We start from the raw sequence: 17828 nt of genomic DNA, 5'->3' as shown, positions 1-17828 counted from the left end.
AACAGAAAATGGGCAAATTTTGAAAAATAATTCTGTTGGCTGAAAAATGATTCTACGGCCGCATAACCATTATGATGGCTGCATAATCATTCTGTGGGCCGCATAATCATTCTGCTGCCCACATAACGATTCTGCTACCACATAATTGCACCACATAATTGACTTCGAGGGTCATTTTTGGAAAGTTTCTTATCCGATCCTATTTGGATATAAGGCCCGAGGGAGTCAATTTACTAGATAAAATATGATATTTTGGAGAGAGGAGAGAGCTATTATAGAGAGAGAAGGAAGTGCACCAACATCTTCATGTTTCAAATTCTTGCTCAAGTTTTGGAGATTCATGGGAAAAATCTACAAGATCCTCATCTAATAGGTAAGGTTTGACTTCCTAACCCTAAATTTCAGAATTTGGATTGAAAGTAGTCATGAAAGTATTATTCTTAGGTATGTGAGTTGCTCTTTGTACATGAATGTAACCATAAGGGTGGTAGGGAGGTTATTGAACAAAAATGAGTAAACTCTTAGTATTAAATTAGTTTTGGGGTGAAGAAAATCTTGTAAAAGAACCTTGTATTCAAATTTGCACACCTAGTGTCTGATGAAATACTTAAATGAGGTGAACCCATGAATATATTCCTAATTATGGTTCATTTTTGTTATGTTTCTAAATAGGTTGAAGTTGCTAGGATTTTCGGAATATTGTTGTAATGTAAGGAAAGTTCAAGAAAGGTATGTTGGCTAAACTACTCTCTTAGAATTGAATTCCATGATGTTCCCGTAAGTTTCAAGTATGGTTGGCTCAATTTCCTTGTTCCCATATTCCGAGTTCTTCCCAATAAATTCGATTGTCCCGAGTTGAGAATTATGTATTCAAAATATGTTCTGAAAGTTCCTATCACATTATGTTATCCTTCGGGAATGTGTTCTAGAATGATATGTGTATTAAAATGTTATGACTTTGAGTCGTGTTTCAAATGAAAGTATATTATGCTAAACTTGGAAAGAATACTCCATGCGTCTAAAACTTATATTGCATCTTGAGGTCATTATCTAGGTTCATGACTCTTGAGGACTTAACAATCGAAGTTATTTACATACATTAATTCAAAAGCATACAACTACAGTTGAAACTATTAGGACAGACAACACCTCATAATTCTCATTTAGGCAACTACCATATTTCATATTCATACTATCACTTACTTGTACTTGCCATAGGTGATCATAGAACATTAAGAGCATTTAGAACATTTAGGAACACCATAGCCTTTACCCGCAAGAATGTAGACGCTTATAACACATTGGAAACAAAAGTACAAATACGTTCATCTCATAACCTTTCACACCATATATCACTTAATTCGTACTTTCAACCACTTACAACATCATTATTTCATTGGCTCTCTTGGCCATACATATGATTATTCTTTCACGGCACAATGGCCGTATTTCATATTCCACACTTTCATATATTTCCTTCCGTGGATCATCATCATAAATATCAACATATAGAATATTCCTAAAATCACAACTTTAGGTTCATTGGTAATGAATACTTTAAACACAATGAATTGCTTTCCAAGAAATGGAGTAAAATGATTAGCAATCGAAGCACAAGTTAAAATCATAAACGAGTAACACACCATTTATTCTTGAAATACTTTTCCCCAAAAGGGAAATACACAATTTCCACCCAAGAATATGTAAGAACGCAAAACACATTGAAACTACTTACAAAGCATAGCATTAGTTAAAATAGCCACATATGGGCATCCCTTGAGTTCATAAGCATTTAGGCAATTCTATTTTCGAAGTCAATTTTGGAACAGTTGAATCAAAGTTCATTTCATAATCTTTCTCACATCATTTCATTTCATTGGCACCATTGGCCACAAGTATAACTTTCACTCTTGGCGTGTTGGCCACACTGTATATCCCCAATTCACTTATTTCACTTCCAACCAACTTTATAGATTATCAACAATAATACATTTCCAATCAAGACTTTAGGTACACATATGAGTAATTAAGAGTCGTAAGCATATTGAGATTTTCTCACATAATTTGGAATCATAACCTTTATATGAAACACGACTCAAAGACATAGAATTTTAATATACATATCATTCTTGAACACATTCCCAAAGGATAACATAAGGCGATAGGAACATTTGGAACACGTTTTGAATATATAATTCTCGACACTTTGCTTATTTGAAATATATATTGAACATATATCTTTCAACACTAACCTATTCGGAATAGCCAATTTTATATTGAACAACTCGGGACTTACGCAAATTGCATGAACATCGTGGAATTCAATTCTAAGAGAGAAGTTTAGCTAACATACCTCAATTTGAGCTTTTCTTAAATTACTACAATGTTCCGAAAATCCTAGCAACTTTAATCTATTTAGAAACATAACAAACGTGAACCATAATAAGGAAGATATTCATGGTTTTAGCTCATTTGAGCATTTTATCAAACACTAGGTGTGCAAATTTGACTACAAGGTTCTTCTACAAGATTTCCTTCATTCCACAACACAATCATTAATTATTTGAGCTCAACAATCTTCCCCCAAACCTTATTGGTACATGAATGAATAAATAATACTCTTACACCCAAGAATCATACTCCCAATAAACCATTTTCTACCCAAATTCGAGATTAAAGACTAGGGTGTGGAACCTTACCTCTTAAGTGAAGATCTTGTGAGATTTCCTTGTTAGATTTTAAATCTTGGACATGATCTTGATGAACAAAGAACTTTAGCTTCTTCCTCGCTCTATAACACTCTGACTACTCTCTAAAATCATCAGATAATTGCCTAAAAACAAGCCCCAAAGGCTATTTATCAAAATGGGACCGGGTTATAAAACTAGGAAAATGGACACTTCGAACTCAGGTCTGCGGTCGCAGAATGGACCGTGAAACTAATGCCCAGAACTAGGCTATACTGGTTAAGTCTGCGACCATTCTACGGTCCGCAGAATGACTCTGCGGTCGCAGAATTGGCCGCAGAATCATACTCTTCCAGCCTTTGGTAATTTGGTCATAACTTCTTGTAGGAGTGTCTAAATGACGAACGATTTGATGCGTTGGAAACTAGACGCAAATGGATTTAGTTTCATATGTATATCATCTGCTAAGTATTTATAGTTTGGTATCAGTATGCATTTGAAGTACGATCTTGTGCGAATTGAAACATCCTTTCCACTTTAATGTGTCCAACTTGTTCCAAATAAATTCTTGCCATTCATAAAACTCCTTAATATATTCCAACACACCTTAAAAATATATTTTCATTTCAAAATAATGTGGTTCTATCCCATGGGTCTCCTTTAATACTAGAACACGTCATTCCCAAATACCGTTGGCGCACTTTAAAATCTTAAATCATTAGGAAATTTTAACGGGGCCTTACAGAAATTCATTGTGTTTAAGGTCTTCATTACTAATGAACCTAAAGTTATGATTTTAGGAGAATTCTATTTGTTGATATTTATGCTGATGATCCATGAAAGGAAAGAAATTAAAGCGTGGAATGTGAAATACGACCACTGTGCCATAAATAAAGAATCATATGTATGGCCAAGAGAGCCAACAAAATGACAATGTTGTAAGTGGTTGGAAGTGACAGTAAGGTTATAAATGGTGTAAAATGTTATGAGGTAAATGCAATTGTATTTCTGTTTCCCTTATATGAAAATCAAAAATGTTTTTTTTGGGAGTATCGTTAGTCACCGAGGAAGGGTAGGTTGACATAACCTAACCCCGGAATACACCGCATACATTGGGGTAAGGCAGCAGGGCCGCTTTGTGTAGAGATTATGATTGTGAATACATCTCTACCCTCATACATTGGGATGAGGCGGAAGGGCCGATTTATGTAAGGATTTTGGTTGTGCATACACCTCCGCCCATATACATTGGGGTGAGGCGGCAGGGCTGCTTTGTGTAGGGATTGTGATTGTGAATACACCTCCACCCACACACATTAGGGTGAGGCAGTAATGATGCTTTGTGTAGAGAATGTGGTATTGAAATTACACCTCCACCCGTACATATTGGAGTGAGGTTGCGGGGACGCTTTGTGTATGGGTTGTTGCAAGGGATCTCCCAACAAAAAATCAAGTTACTATCATGTTTTCAAAACTGTTATGTTTTAACTTAGTATTTGGATGTCATTGATCGTTGCTTATTGTTTCCATAGTTTTTCTTTTTTTATATTGGCATTCTATTTTGAAAGAGGACAGTTAGCTTTACATACTAGTACTATTCCATATGTACTAACGTCCATTTTGTCGAGGGCGCTGCATCTTCAATGGATGCAGGTGGTTCGACAACGGACAGATTTGGATCTCATTAGCAGTTACTCCCTATACAGAAGTTTTTGGTGAGCCCTACTCTATTCGAGGCCTGATGTCACTTGATGTTGTACTTTGTGTTTTGAGGTATAGCCAGGGCCTTGTTGCCAACACTTCCATACTACTTTTCTGTTGTACTTAGAGGCTCCGTAGATAGGTTGTGGGTGGTGTTTGATGTTGGTAATTAAACTAGTAAGTGTTGGTATTTGGGGAAAACATGTTTTTCATCATATCTATAAAATTGTAATATTTTGGAAATCATAAATGAATATCCTTTAGTAATGGAAAGGATTGTGGAATACTTGACTATTCTCATGTATATTACTTGTACTGATTCTTATGTGGGTAAAGGGCAAGGTTGGGTAGAAGGAATCTAGCATGATTGCTTAATTGGGATATCTCGATTGAGCACCGGTCGAACTCTCCGAGGTCGGGGTGTGATAATACTGGGCCTCGTAAGGTGTGAACTTCTTGCTAAAATAAAATATCGCCTACTTTTTCCTCCCAGTTTCATCATGTTGCCCCAAAGCGCAGCCAAAAGCTCCATCATGCACGGATAGATAAAGTAGCAAAGGTCTTCCTTGTTCTGGCGGGACCTACACTAGCAGTTTAGATAAATAATCCTTGATTTTGTCTAAGGCTTTTTGGCATTCTTTAGTCCAACTTGTTGTAGCATCTTTCCTTAACATTTTGAAGATCGGCTGACATATCACCTTTGATTGTGCTATAAAGTGGATGATATAATTGAGGCTTCCTAGAAAACTCATCACATCCTTCTTATGTTTCGGCGGTGGCAAGTCCTGGATAGCTTTCATTTTTGACGGGTCTAGCTCAATACCTCGACGGCCATAAAACCTAGCAATTTTCCAACAGGGACTCCGAAGGCACATTTTGCGAGGTTCAATTTCAAATTGTATTATTGAAGTAACATCATCCACGTATACCTCTATTTTCTTGTGTATCATGTCATGGAAGATAGTTGTCATGGCCCTCATAAAGGTGGCCTCAGCATTCTTCAAACCAAACGGCATCGTTTTGTAGCAATATATCCGTCATGGTGTGATAAAGGCTTGTTTTGGCATCCTCTTCGTCTATCCAAATCTGGTGATATCCTGCGAAGGAATCAACAAAGGATTGGAGTTCATACTTAGGCCTTGCACTGTTCATATCTCGGTAATCAATACATACTCGGACTTTCTCATCCTTCTTCACAACCAGCACAATGTTGGCTAACCAGGTCGGGTATTCGACCACTCGATGAACCTTTGCTTTAATTTGCTTGGTAACCTCCTCCATTATCTTTAGACTCATATCTGGCTTGAACTTTCTGAGCTTCTACTTTACCGGTGGACACAGAGGATTGGTAGCTAGCTTGTGAGCTACTATGGATGTGCTTAACCCAGTCATGTCATCGTAGGACCATGCGAAAATATCCTCATATTCCCTTAGAAACCTAACATACTCTTCCTTCTCTAACGATGATAGATGAATGCTTATTTGACTATTTCAGAATCCCCTAAGTTAACGTCCTCAGTTTCCTCCAAGTTAGACTTTGGTTTGTTTTCAAAATTCTCTACTTCTTTGACAATTTCTCAGGTATTATATCATCTTCTAGATCTTCCGAATCAATGTCCTTATGTTGCGTTGTCTCATTACGTGTCACAGTCGTAGGTTTATCAAGATATGTAATAATTACGCTGAAAATAATGGAGAAAGATAATAATAAATACAAAAAGCAATAATGCATTAATAAAGCTTAAAACTGTCAACAAATACGACTCGATGGTTTGAGTAATTATTTCAAAACAAATACTAAAATGTCCTAAATACTCAAAAACAATTTAAAAATAAGTCATGCTAATTTTGCCAGGCTACCCAGATACTCGGCGAGCCCGGGATGGTGCAGCGGTCCAGTTCTTGAGAATAGCTACTTCTCCCACTGTTTGAATGGTAAGGTCTCCCTCCTCCTCCTCCTCCTCCAAAATGGCATTGCAGTCCATCTCTTCCTCATCCAGAAACGTCTTCCTCATACCGGCCAAAATCTCATCTTCCTCGGATCCCCACATCATGTCAGTCTGACGGAATGTCTAGTGAAAAGGTGGTATGGGTTGTTCAAGCGGATATTAATGGGCGCGCCATGACGGTATCCAATCCTGATGTTCTTACACGGTATATTCATACCTGAGTCCAAAAGTTATGACCATGATACTTTGGTCGTATGGGTTTTGTGATCCCCTGAAGCTTTCGGCCAAGACCCTTGCCCGGTTCCTATACCATCCACAACAATATGCTTTCTATCTTAGTGCTCCACCATCGATCCTTTTCGAATGCGTTCACCCGCTTAATGCAGTGATATGTTTTTCCGCCCAATTTTCTCCTGTTTTAGATGACTGGAACGGTCTGGTTGGTGTAAATAGGGTTGCTTCCATCTCCATGAATGATCATTTCCTGATGAAATGGATATCTATACGAGAGTCTTGTTCAGGTGTTCAACAATATAATACTCCTTTGCTTGTACCTCCCTTGCTCGAAATGATCAACAATCCCAAGAAGCAAATAATGAAAACATAAACTCGGCGGTGCACCCATCCCAAAGAGGTAATGGTTGGCTCATCATGATGAAGGCGATATGATTTGCTATTCCCATAACGCTAGTAGAGAAACTCACAAGGGGTGTATGATTTCTTTAGACAGAGCAGTTCATCATTCTTCTTAAAACCCAACATTTTTAGAAAATCATGTGGAGTGCGATTTTCGACACCAATAGTCCTGGACTATCCCATGGTAACTTGGTGAAACCCCATATTTCTTCCAGGAGAGAAGTCATTTCTATATTGCCAAATCTAAAAACATCTCTTTTCTCGTCCCAGAACATGGTAACGGCCTCGATCAGTTCCATATTTGGTCGAATGTTTAGCAAAGATGACAGGTCACCAAGTACTCTCCTCATATGATTTCTATCACAGGGTTCAAGGTATTTCCATCGGTCAATTAGCAAAGGAAGGGTATTTTGGACCATACTGAACCTGGGGATTTCGTGCTTCATTTTTAGCAAACAAACAAAGTTTAGCCTTTTCCCCCTCCAGATTCGACTACTTACACAATAATGATCAACATGCTGGCACGCTTTCTCCAAGTAATGCACATACTATGATGGTATCCTTTTGGTATTATGGAAATTCCGTCGGACTTTGGACAAGGTTTGTCTAAGAGGGTTGTTACGTCAGTGACGCTTCAATTCGTACTAGGTTTAGCATGATGCCTGTACATTTCAAATCGGAATGTGGTTTCTAGAAAGGTCTACACTGGTACTCCTAAGTGAACAACTCGAGAGGGAAAGACACGGGACTGTCAACTAGTCTACGACAAATAAGCCTTTTTGGTTTAAAAGGGTGATTTCAGGAAAGTGCGGACACTCATCAAGCGCCACTATGTTGATAATAGGCATGAGTGGAGTATGATGCGGAGCATGCTTTATGCATAAATAATAACACGTTGCCAAGTATTTGCATGATAAAAGTGCATAAAACAGTAAGTAATATGATAAAGATGAGAAGGAGTAGGAACAAAAGTGAAAAGAAAAACAAAAAAGAGAATTCAGTTTAACTCATGAAAACGTGTGATATTGTAATGAAGCAAGTAGGGAAATAGGGACAGGGGAGTCATGATATAGCAATCGTAGACAAGAGGAAAGAAACAGAGAGAGGTCATACATGACATAATAAAGGAAAACATGGAGGGGATGTTCATATCATAGCAATTTAAACAAATAAAGGAAAATAAGGGAAAGGGTGTGCATGTCATAGCAATTTAAACAAATAAAGGAAAATAAGGGAATGGGTGTGCATATCATAGAAACTTAAATAAACAAAGGGAAATAATGGAAATAATCCACATAAGTCAACTTCGTTATGGTAAGACGCTAAATATTTCCCCAGGAGATTCGCCATGTTGTTGTGCCTCGTTTTCTCGTGAAAGCAGGCTTCGACATGTGACAACTCTTCTAAATGGGTATTAAAGGAGAAGAGTCGTCACCTAATGATTTTAAGGTATGTTAGGGCACCCATTTGCAAATAACTTTATTTGACTAGTCAATGTCACCAAAGATCAGGTAAGGGCTCAAATTACCTCAAAGAGAAGGTGTTAGAAAATATTCGAGGTCCACGACTGTGGTTCCCTGCCGAATTTACACTATGTGGATTAGATAATTAAACTAGGTAATTATAGAAGTAAAGAAGGATGTAGAAGTTGAAAATTCTATTATAACATAGACTAGTGTAAGGAAAATAACATAAGAATTAACTATATGAATAATTGATACAAGTTTTAAAGATCACAAGGAACACAGCTGTGTTGATCTATGACCATTGACTAAAGGTCAACAACAAGCATATAAAGAAAGGGGGCTCCTAAGTTTTTTAGCCTAAAGGATCACCTCGTACAATATAAATAATATTTCGCAACTCCTTTGAGGTAGGGGGTTGCTCATATTATTCAGCGGGCACAGACTATCATCTCCTGCTACCCAATTACTATGTTTAAGTTGTTACTTAAAGGTACTCTAATTCAATTCTAAGTCGTATCCTATGTATGCATTACCCGTCCCATGCCTATGGCCCATGAGCCTTTAGACCTGCTATTTGGGTGGTTCTAGACTTTATTTAAGGTGCTCAAAATGGTAAAGACTAGGAGACATTCAAAACAAGTAGGACTGCACATAATAACAATGAAGATCTTAAGTTAGCCTCCACACATAAGCACAAAAGCACGCGATCAGATTTATGCAGCAGACGATTTCAGAATTAAGATGTATTTGGGTTGTTAAATCCTATAGGCATGGTTCCTATATGATTCTGATTAATATTATCCATGCAGTACTGCAGCGTATAGACAGGTTAAAGCATCGCAAGTCCTATAGTCATGATTTCTAATTGTTTCCACGATGAGGCAGTGAAGCGATATGAGTTATCAGATTACTAGTGTTGCTTTTATAAGCATGCTTCTTAGGTAGATGATAGTGTCCTGTAGGCATGGTTTCTAACAGTTGAAATATATTTATATAATTATCCCTATAGGCATGTTGTCTAAGTATGATAATGATGTGAAGTAACAAAGTGACTGATTAATTGATTATAATCCTATAGTCATGATACCTAAAGGATCAGCGCGCTAAAAGCAATAGAAACAATTGATTGATCAATTAATTGAAAACCTATAGACATGTTATCTAGATGGGCAGTAACAAACGCGTGTTATTTATCCTATAAACATGTTGTCTAAATGGGCACAATAGTAAACCTAGAAACAAGTACAACAAATACTTAAATATGCTTCAGACATGTTGAGTGAAGCAATAGCAAATAGAGCACATATACCATATAGGCATGTTTTCTACCCTTTCAATAAAGTATTAGAATACCCAAGTCCCCCTTTTTATTGGTTTCCCCTATCATTTGTTATTACATGTTATTACAGCCTGACTGGAATAATACAAACCCAATATGAACAATTACAGAAGGAGACAACTATAAGCCCAATGATAGACCTAGTACAAAATAACCCAGCATGTTTCTTGGCCTTCGACAACTCCCTTTCATATAACCAGTAGACTCAAATTCCCATCTCATAAAACCAGTGTAGTAAGTCTGAATCCATTAGCCAAACCCAACATCACATAGAACCAAATACCAAGCCCAAACGAATGACTCACACTCGAACATAATCACACAAGCAACCGACTATATGTTGAATTAATTAAACACACATAAGATAAATTCATGTCTGCATTTTAAAGGTTCAGGGGGACATGATTGATCATAATAAGCTAGCAAACCACTCAAAATAGAGTATCAAAGTAAATCATGATCCATAATTAGTCTAAAGGACTTTAGATATAAGATTTTTAACATGAAAGTCTAGCAGAATCAAAGACAAGAACAAGTGAAATAGTAGTCTTCTCATGGAAGTTCTAGCATGAGAGCCTAGTGATGGTGGCATAAAGAACAAGCTAGTGGGCATAGTTTACCATCGTTGACAAGCAATTACTTAATTGAACTTAACATGCTGAGCATCAGTCAAAAGTTCATAAACATTACCAGAACTCATAGTAGGTAAAATATGTTACTTCTAGATTAACAGGATAGGTAGGCATCAGGACTTATACCAGTTAACCACATATAGAAGAAGAGGCTATATATTGGAGTCTTAGGCAATATTTGAAGAATACAGAATTAAACAAGTCAAAAGAGCACACATTAAATAGCAAGAAAATGTGTCATGCTTGTTTGGAAGTTCAGGCTATACTGGAATTTAGAAATTACATGAGCATGGATCAAACATAATAAAGTTAACAAGTTGTATATGAATGACTCAATAAGAAGTAATACATTAAAACAAATTCTGGGCATGAATTAATCTATCACAAGATTCTGAAACAAGCAGATAGATGAACTCATGACAAGCAGCAAATATAAGCATACACAAATGCACTAGGCTAAGCTGGCTTAAGATAGTCAAAAGTCATGGGCACACATCGATCTTAGATTTAGGCATGTTTTGATACTAAGAAACACAAGGCTACAAGATAACTTCAGGGCAAAGAAGACCAAAAATAGAGACAACATAATAGCATATTGGTTCATCAAAGCTTAAATGGTATGGATATACAAAGAATGAACACAAGCACAAGAGAATGAAATTGCGAGAGTCAAAGGTACTTACCAGCTACTGATTAACAAGCAAGTAGACAAAAGAACAACTCAACAATATCTCGAATACCAGTAGAAAGACAAACAATAAAACCCAAAATCTCAGTGCGTCAAAATTCCCAAAGGCTTTGGATGAACCCCATGCAGTCCTCACACTAAGAGAGGTCTAAAGATCAAATTATGGTGGCCTTGGCTTTCAGCCGGCCAAGAGCTCAAGTTTTAGAATAGTATAGGACGAGTGAGAGCAAGAATACGCTGAACAAGTTATGTCTAAGGGAGTTAGGGGAGGGGTTTTTTATTGTAGAAAAATTAGACACACAAATAAGGAAACACAGTCGATTAAACACAAATAAGGAAAGAAGAGCATGCAAATCAATTTAGAATCAATTTAGGAGAAAAATCAGGCAAACCCTAGTACAAGACGGAGAACAAAAATAGTCAAAGATCTCACTTAATCGAATCTATATAACCTGGTGATAAATGTATCAAGTCAAGAACATGACAATAATATAGAATCAGAGTTGAACGAATGCCTGTTGATGAGCTTCCATAAATAATCCAGTACCAAACTCATTATAATGTTTAAGAGATGGTAAAAATCTCAGTGTGTGTGAAAAAGTAAAGGAAACATGGAAGATTCCATGTGATATCGAATTGGGATTGGAGTTTCAGTGAAGGCGGCTAGGGTTTTCTAAGATAAAGGGGAGAGATTGAGAGGATTCAAAGGCGGCTGCCTCAGAAGAATGGTGTTAGAGTTTGGGCGAGTGTAATTAAACACAGGGGGAATGGTTGTGGATCATTGATCATTTAAGATCATCGACCGAGATTAGAGAAGAAACGAGGTGAGTCACTTAAACGGGTACCGACCGGGTTTTCTAAAGGGTCATTTGGTCTGGGCCAGGGGTAATGGGGCCAAGGGTTTTAGGGTATCTAGGGTGCATATTTGGTCCGAAAATCAACTTAGGAATTGGGCTGGATTTATAAATAAAATAATTAAGGGAAATAATTTAGTAAAATAGTTAAATAAATATAAAAATAATATTAATGCAACTTAAAATTTTAAAATAATAGATGAATGTTATAAACAATTACTTTGAACCTGAATAAAATGAAAAATAAAATTAATTGTAAAGTATAGACTATTATTGCGAAGAATGCATAAATAGTTTTAAAATGAAGATGTAATTAAATAAAATGAAGTAAAATATTATAAAGCATATATATAGATGTAAACAATAAATTTAAATGATTAAGTCATCAAAAAATAACTTGAAGGAGTAATTAATAAATATTTGAAAAATACAAGAAAATCAGTTTTAAAGCTTTGACAATTATGGAACATTATAGAAAATACATATATGACCCTTGTAAATTAGGTAATGATGCAAAATGATATTTTTAAAGTATATGGAACACATTATAAAATATGAAGGAATATTTGGGTATCAACAGCTACCCCTCTTTACCCGGGAATAATGAAAGAGTTAACGGGTAAAATAAATAATGACCAATTTTGTCTGAAATGAGAAGGGATAATGTGTTTTCAAAATATGGGGGCCGAACCCTAGATCCTGAGTTGCCTACATATCCCAGTTGTTATGGGAATCAGACCGTGTGTAGTTCTGGATCCAATGGTGAACGAAACCGATGGAGTTGTTATAAGAGCGGTCTTGTGTTTTGAAAAGGATTTTTTAGATATGATAGTGTCGTGAATGAAGGATAATTTATGGTGAAGCTATGAATGTGAATGCGAACGTTACAGATGTATAAAGCAACTAATTGAGCGGTTATGGGACAAAAAGGTAATCCATTGCTGATCATCGGTTATGTTCGAGATGGTTGAAAGATGTGACGTTGTGAACGGAAATCGGGGCGAGAATTGCTCCTGTTTGTAGAACTGTTACCTCCCGAGTTACCTGTAAACTTAAAACACAATGCACGTGAATATACGATATTCTTGTGAAAATTTAAACATGATGCAAATTCCCTTCGGACTATGAGAGTTGTCTTCGGGCGATGAGGATGATGTCCTTAGACCATCAAGTCATGGGGCATGAGGCGTATGATAAGGGATTCGCATGCCATGAAATGGTGTCCTTGGGCCATGAGGATGGTGCCTCTGGACTATGACGCCTTTGAATAATGATATGCAATTTCGAGAGATCCTCCAGCCACGGTATGATATCTTCGGTCTATGAGGGTGATGCCTTTAGACTATGACGCTTTCAGACAATGTGTCGAATGTTTCAGCCCATAAAATGCAATGATGCGGGGATATCGGTCATTTGATAGAGGGAACTGCTGATTCTTGGTTGGATGCGAGAACGAGACAAGACAATGCTTAGCCTTGTGTGTGATGAGGGCAGTATTTAGCCATATGCAGAGGACGGCAATGCTTAGCCTTGTGTGTGATGAGGGCAGTATTTAGCCATATGCAGAGGACAGCAATGCTTAGCCTTATGAAATGATGGAGGTAGTGCTTAGCCTCATGCAAAGAATAAAGACAGTGCTTAGTCTTATGCAATAATGGATGCAGTGCGTAGCCTCATGCAAAGGATAGAGACAGTGCTTAGTCTTATGCAAAGGAAGGCAGTGCTTAGCCTTATGCAATAATGGAGGCAGGGTTTAGCCTCATGTAAAGAATGGAGACAGTGCTTAGTCTCATGCAAGGGAAGGCAGTTCTTAGCCTTATGCAATAATGAGGGTAGTGTTTAGCCCTATGCGGGAATGGAGACAGTGCTTAGTCTCATGAAAGGAAAGGAAATTCTTAGCCTTATACAATAATGGAGGTAGTGTTTAGCCTCATGCAAGGAGTGGAGACAATGCTTAGTCTCATGCAAGGAAAGCCAGTGCTTATCCTCATACAAGGAATGGAGATAATGCTTAGTCTCATGCAAGGAAAGGCAATGCTTAGACTCATGCAATGGTGATGGCAATGTTTATCCACATGCAAGAAGTGGAGACAATGCTTAGTCTCATGCAAGAAAGGTAGTTCTTAGCCATATATAATAATGGAGGCAGTGCTTAGCCTCATGCAAGGAATAGAGACAATGCTTAGTCTCATGCGAGGAAAGGCGGTTCTTAGCCTTATGTAAGAAGGGCAACGATTAAATGTGAGAGGGAAAAGTGATTCTTATCTTGGTGCGTTTGTGTTTGGCGACTTCTGTTGGTGTGAAGATAGTGATCTTGTTGTTTGTATATATTTGCGTACGTTCTTGTTATGTCTATTGTGCCTGCATCCAAGGAAACATTATTAGTTTGGGGGGGAGGTTTGTTCGTGCTCTTGATTCCTTACATTTCTTTTGCTCGTCTTGAGGTCTTGTTTGAGTCACCATAGGTAACGTCTGGCTACTACAGAAAATGAAATTTTCGAAAAATATGCATTTGTGATAAATTGTTTATATAACAATGCAGTTTGTTTAAAATATGTGATGATGCATAAAACAAATAATGTTCGAATCGGAGACTGTGACACGTTTTGAGATATTGCAACCTCCTCGACTCGGAATTTTGAGGACCCTCCTCAAATTTTTGCCCCAGTTTAAATCCGTACTTCTAGTGATACATTTCTTGGTGATGTTTAACATAATGAGATCCGACAAACTTGGAATCTTACCCCAGTTTATGACAATAGGGGGGAGGAAATCTTATTATGATGTGACCGAACCCATGGGGCTTCCTACATATCCCCTCTTAAACGGAAATCAGGTCAAGCGTAGTTCAGGTTACATCAAATAGAAAGTGCAAACATAATCTTAAACATAATATCACTTGAATGCGTCCGAGTTGATAGTTTTTGGCCATATTTCTCCATCCATCTCTGCAAGTATAAGTGGTCCTCTTGTTAGTACTTGGTGAACCATGTAAGGGCCTTGCTAGTTAGGTGAGAATTTCCCCTTTGCTTCATCCTAATGTGGAAAGATTTGTTTCAGCTCAAATTTCCCATGTGTGAATAGCCTCAATCTAACTTTATTGTTGAAAGCCCTTGGCATTCTATTCTAGTACAATTGACCATGACACACCGCGTTGATTCTCTTACCATCAAAGAGAACCAATTGTTCGTACCAGTTTCGTATCCATTTCACATCACTGAGCTCGGCTTCTTGTATGATTCTTAAGGAAGTAATAATCTCCACTTCAGCAGGGATAATGAATTCAGTAACCGTAGACCAGTAAATAGGGAGTTGCCCCAGTTGACATACGAACTGTGGTGCGATACCCGATCAAAGCAAACGAAACTGTTTATCCATAAGTTAAAACCTCAGTTAACTTTTCCAACTTAAGCTTCTAAATTTATCTTCAAAATCAACTCCGAACTTCCCGAATTTCAAATCCGACAATACGCGCAAGTCATAATACCTGGAGTGCAGCTTCTGAAGGCCTCAAACCGCCAAACGATGCACTAGAGCTCATAACAACTGGTCGGATCGTCACATAATTCTACCACAGATGGGTTCTTCCCCATTTCCCTCTTTTCTCTATCTCTCTTCCATCTCTTCTTCTCCTCCCTATAGTCGCGATTCCCCCAGATCCCCACCAAAAATTAACTCATATCTCCCTTCTCACCCAAAAACAAAGCACCTAGAAGTCTCACTCTGCTCCCCAGTCACGGTTCCGCCGGCACCCACTGCCTCTTCCGCCACCACTGCTCCGTCGGCACCCATAGCACACTGGTCATCCTCCGTCACCCAAAATCAAACCCCTCTCCTAGAATTTCAAGGTTAGTTATCTATATTGTTTTAATTTAAATAATTGTAATTATTTTAATTATATAAATTAGGGTTTAGTTAATGTTTTTACTCATATTGATTATGTTTATGCTAGAATTTCTATGTTAGAAGATTAAGATTATGCTAGGGTTACAACTTATGATAGATTTTGTTAAATATTTAAATTTTTAATTTTTATTTTAAGAACAAAGTTATATGCATGACAAAAGACAAAGATAATTAGATTAAAAGTAGAATTTATTTAGGGATATATGTGAACTTTCAAATCACTTATTTTAATTAAATATTAAAAGAATTTATTTAGGGATATATGTGAACTTTCAAATTACTTATTTTAATAAAATTTTAAAAGAATTTATTTAGGGATATATGCGAACTTTCAAATTACTTCTTTTAATTGAATTTTAAAAGAACTTACTTAGGGATATATGTGAACTTTCAAATTAATATAACATGTAATTTAGTTATTTTCTGTGTAGATGGAATATCGTAGTTGGTTGTATAATAATAATTATTCTAATCGTCATTTGTTTAGGCAAGAATTTATAGAAGAGGTTAATAAATTTATTAGGCATGCAATGTCACTTGAACCATTTCAGTTTGGAGGGATGATTAGGTTTCCTTGTGTGAAGTGCAAGTGTTTGTAGTTTTTGGGATCGGGGGATGTTAAGACTCATCTTTATAGAAAGGGTTTTATGGATAATTATTCTGTATGGACTAGTCATCGAGAGGTTGATGGTACTGATGGTGTATATCATAACATAGTTGTTTGTGAAAGTAGTAGGTCGATGTGGAATAAAATTCAACATCCTAGATACCATGAAATGATTGCGGATGCTTTTGGGATGCTTCGAGTTTGAACCCCTGAAAGTGTTTAACAAGCTCCTAACGAAGAGGCAAAATATTATTATAAACAGTTATAGGTCACTAGTCATCCACTAATTGAAGGGAGTATGCACTCTTAGTTGTCTGCTGCGGTTAGATTATTAAGTATTAAATCTGATACCAATATTTTTCAAGCGAGAATGGATTGTTTCATTGGCCTTATGAGTGAACTAGTTGACCCAACTTTCAACATACCTAAAGATTTTTATAAGGCTAAAAGATTGGTTTCTAAGTTAGGACTCTCATCTATGAGAATCAATTGTTGTGAAGATGGTTGCATGTTGTATTATAAAGGTAATGCAGATTTAGAAAGTTGTAACTTTTGTGAAAAACCTTGTTTTAGGCGGGTTTCCAGAAAGTTTTAACTTTCAAAGAGGTTGTACACATCATTGAGTTGTACGCATCGATGAGTTTCGCTCCTCATATAAGATGCCACTATAAAAATAGAAGGCCGCCTAGTGTTATGTGTCATCCTTTAGATGGGGGAGCTTGGAAGAATTTTGATAGGACGTATCTAGATTATGCTAGTGAACCGATGAATGTTTGGTTAGGTTTGTGTGCTGATGGTTTCATGCCATTTTCTATTTTTGCAACACCATATTCATGTTGGCCAATCTTTATTACGCCATATAATATTCCTCCTGAAATGTGTATGACTAGTCCATATATTTTATTAAATTCTGTTATTCCCGGTCCCCGTAATCCAAAGGGTTTGATTAATGTATATTTGTAATCTCTGATTGATGAGCTAAAACAGTTGTGGTATGATGGAGTTCAAACATATGACATATCAACTAAGAAAAATTTTAACTTGCGTGCTAATTTAATATGGACCATTAATGATTTTCCTGCTTATGGAATGTTGTCTGGGTGGATGACTACTGAAAAGTTAGCATGTCATTACTTCATGGAAAATGGTAAAGCATTCACTTTAAGACATGGCCGAAAGCAGTCATGGTTTGATTGTCACAGTCAGTTCTTGCTAGTTGATCATGAATTCGGAAGGATGAAGAATGATTCAAAAGGAATACACTTGAACATGATTTTCTACCTCCAATTTTGTCACGTGAGAAAATTTGGGAGAGGGTTCAGAACTTTGCTAAAGTTATCGAGGCCCGACCTTCTAGATTTTC

This window comes from Nicotiana tomentosiformis, chromosome 9 (genome assembly GCF_000390325.3).
Source record: "Nicotiana tomentosiformis chromosome 9, ASM39032v3, whole genome shotgun sequence".
NCBI lineage: Eukaryota > Viridiplantae > Streptophyta > Magnoliopsida > Solanales > Solanaceae > Nicotiana > Nicotiana tomentosiformis.
The sequence above is the reverse complement of the archived record's forward strand: the minus strand, read 5'-3'. Positions refer to the sequence as shown.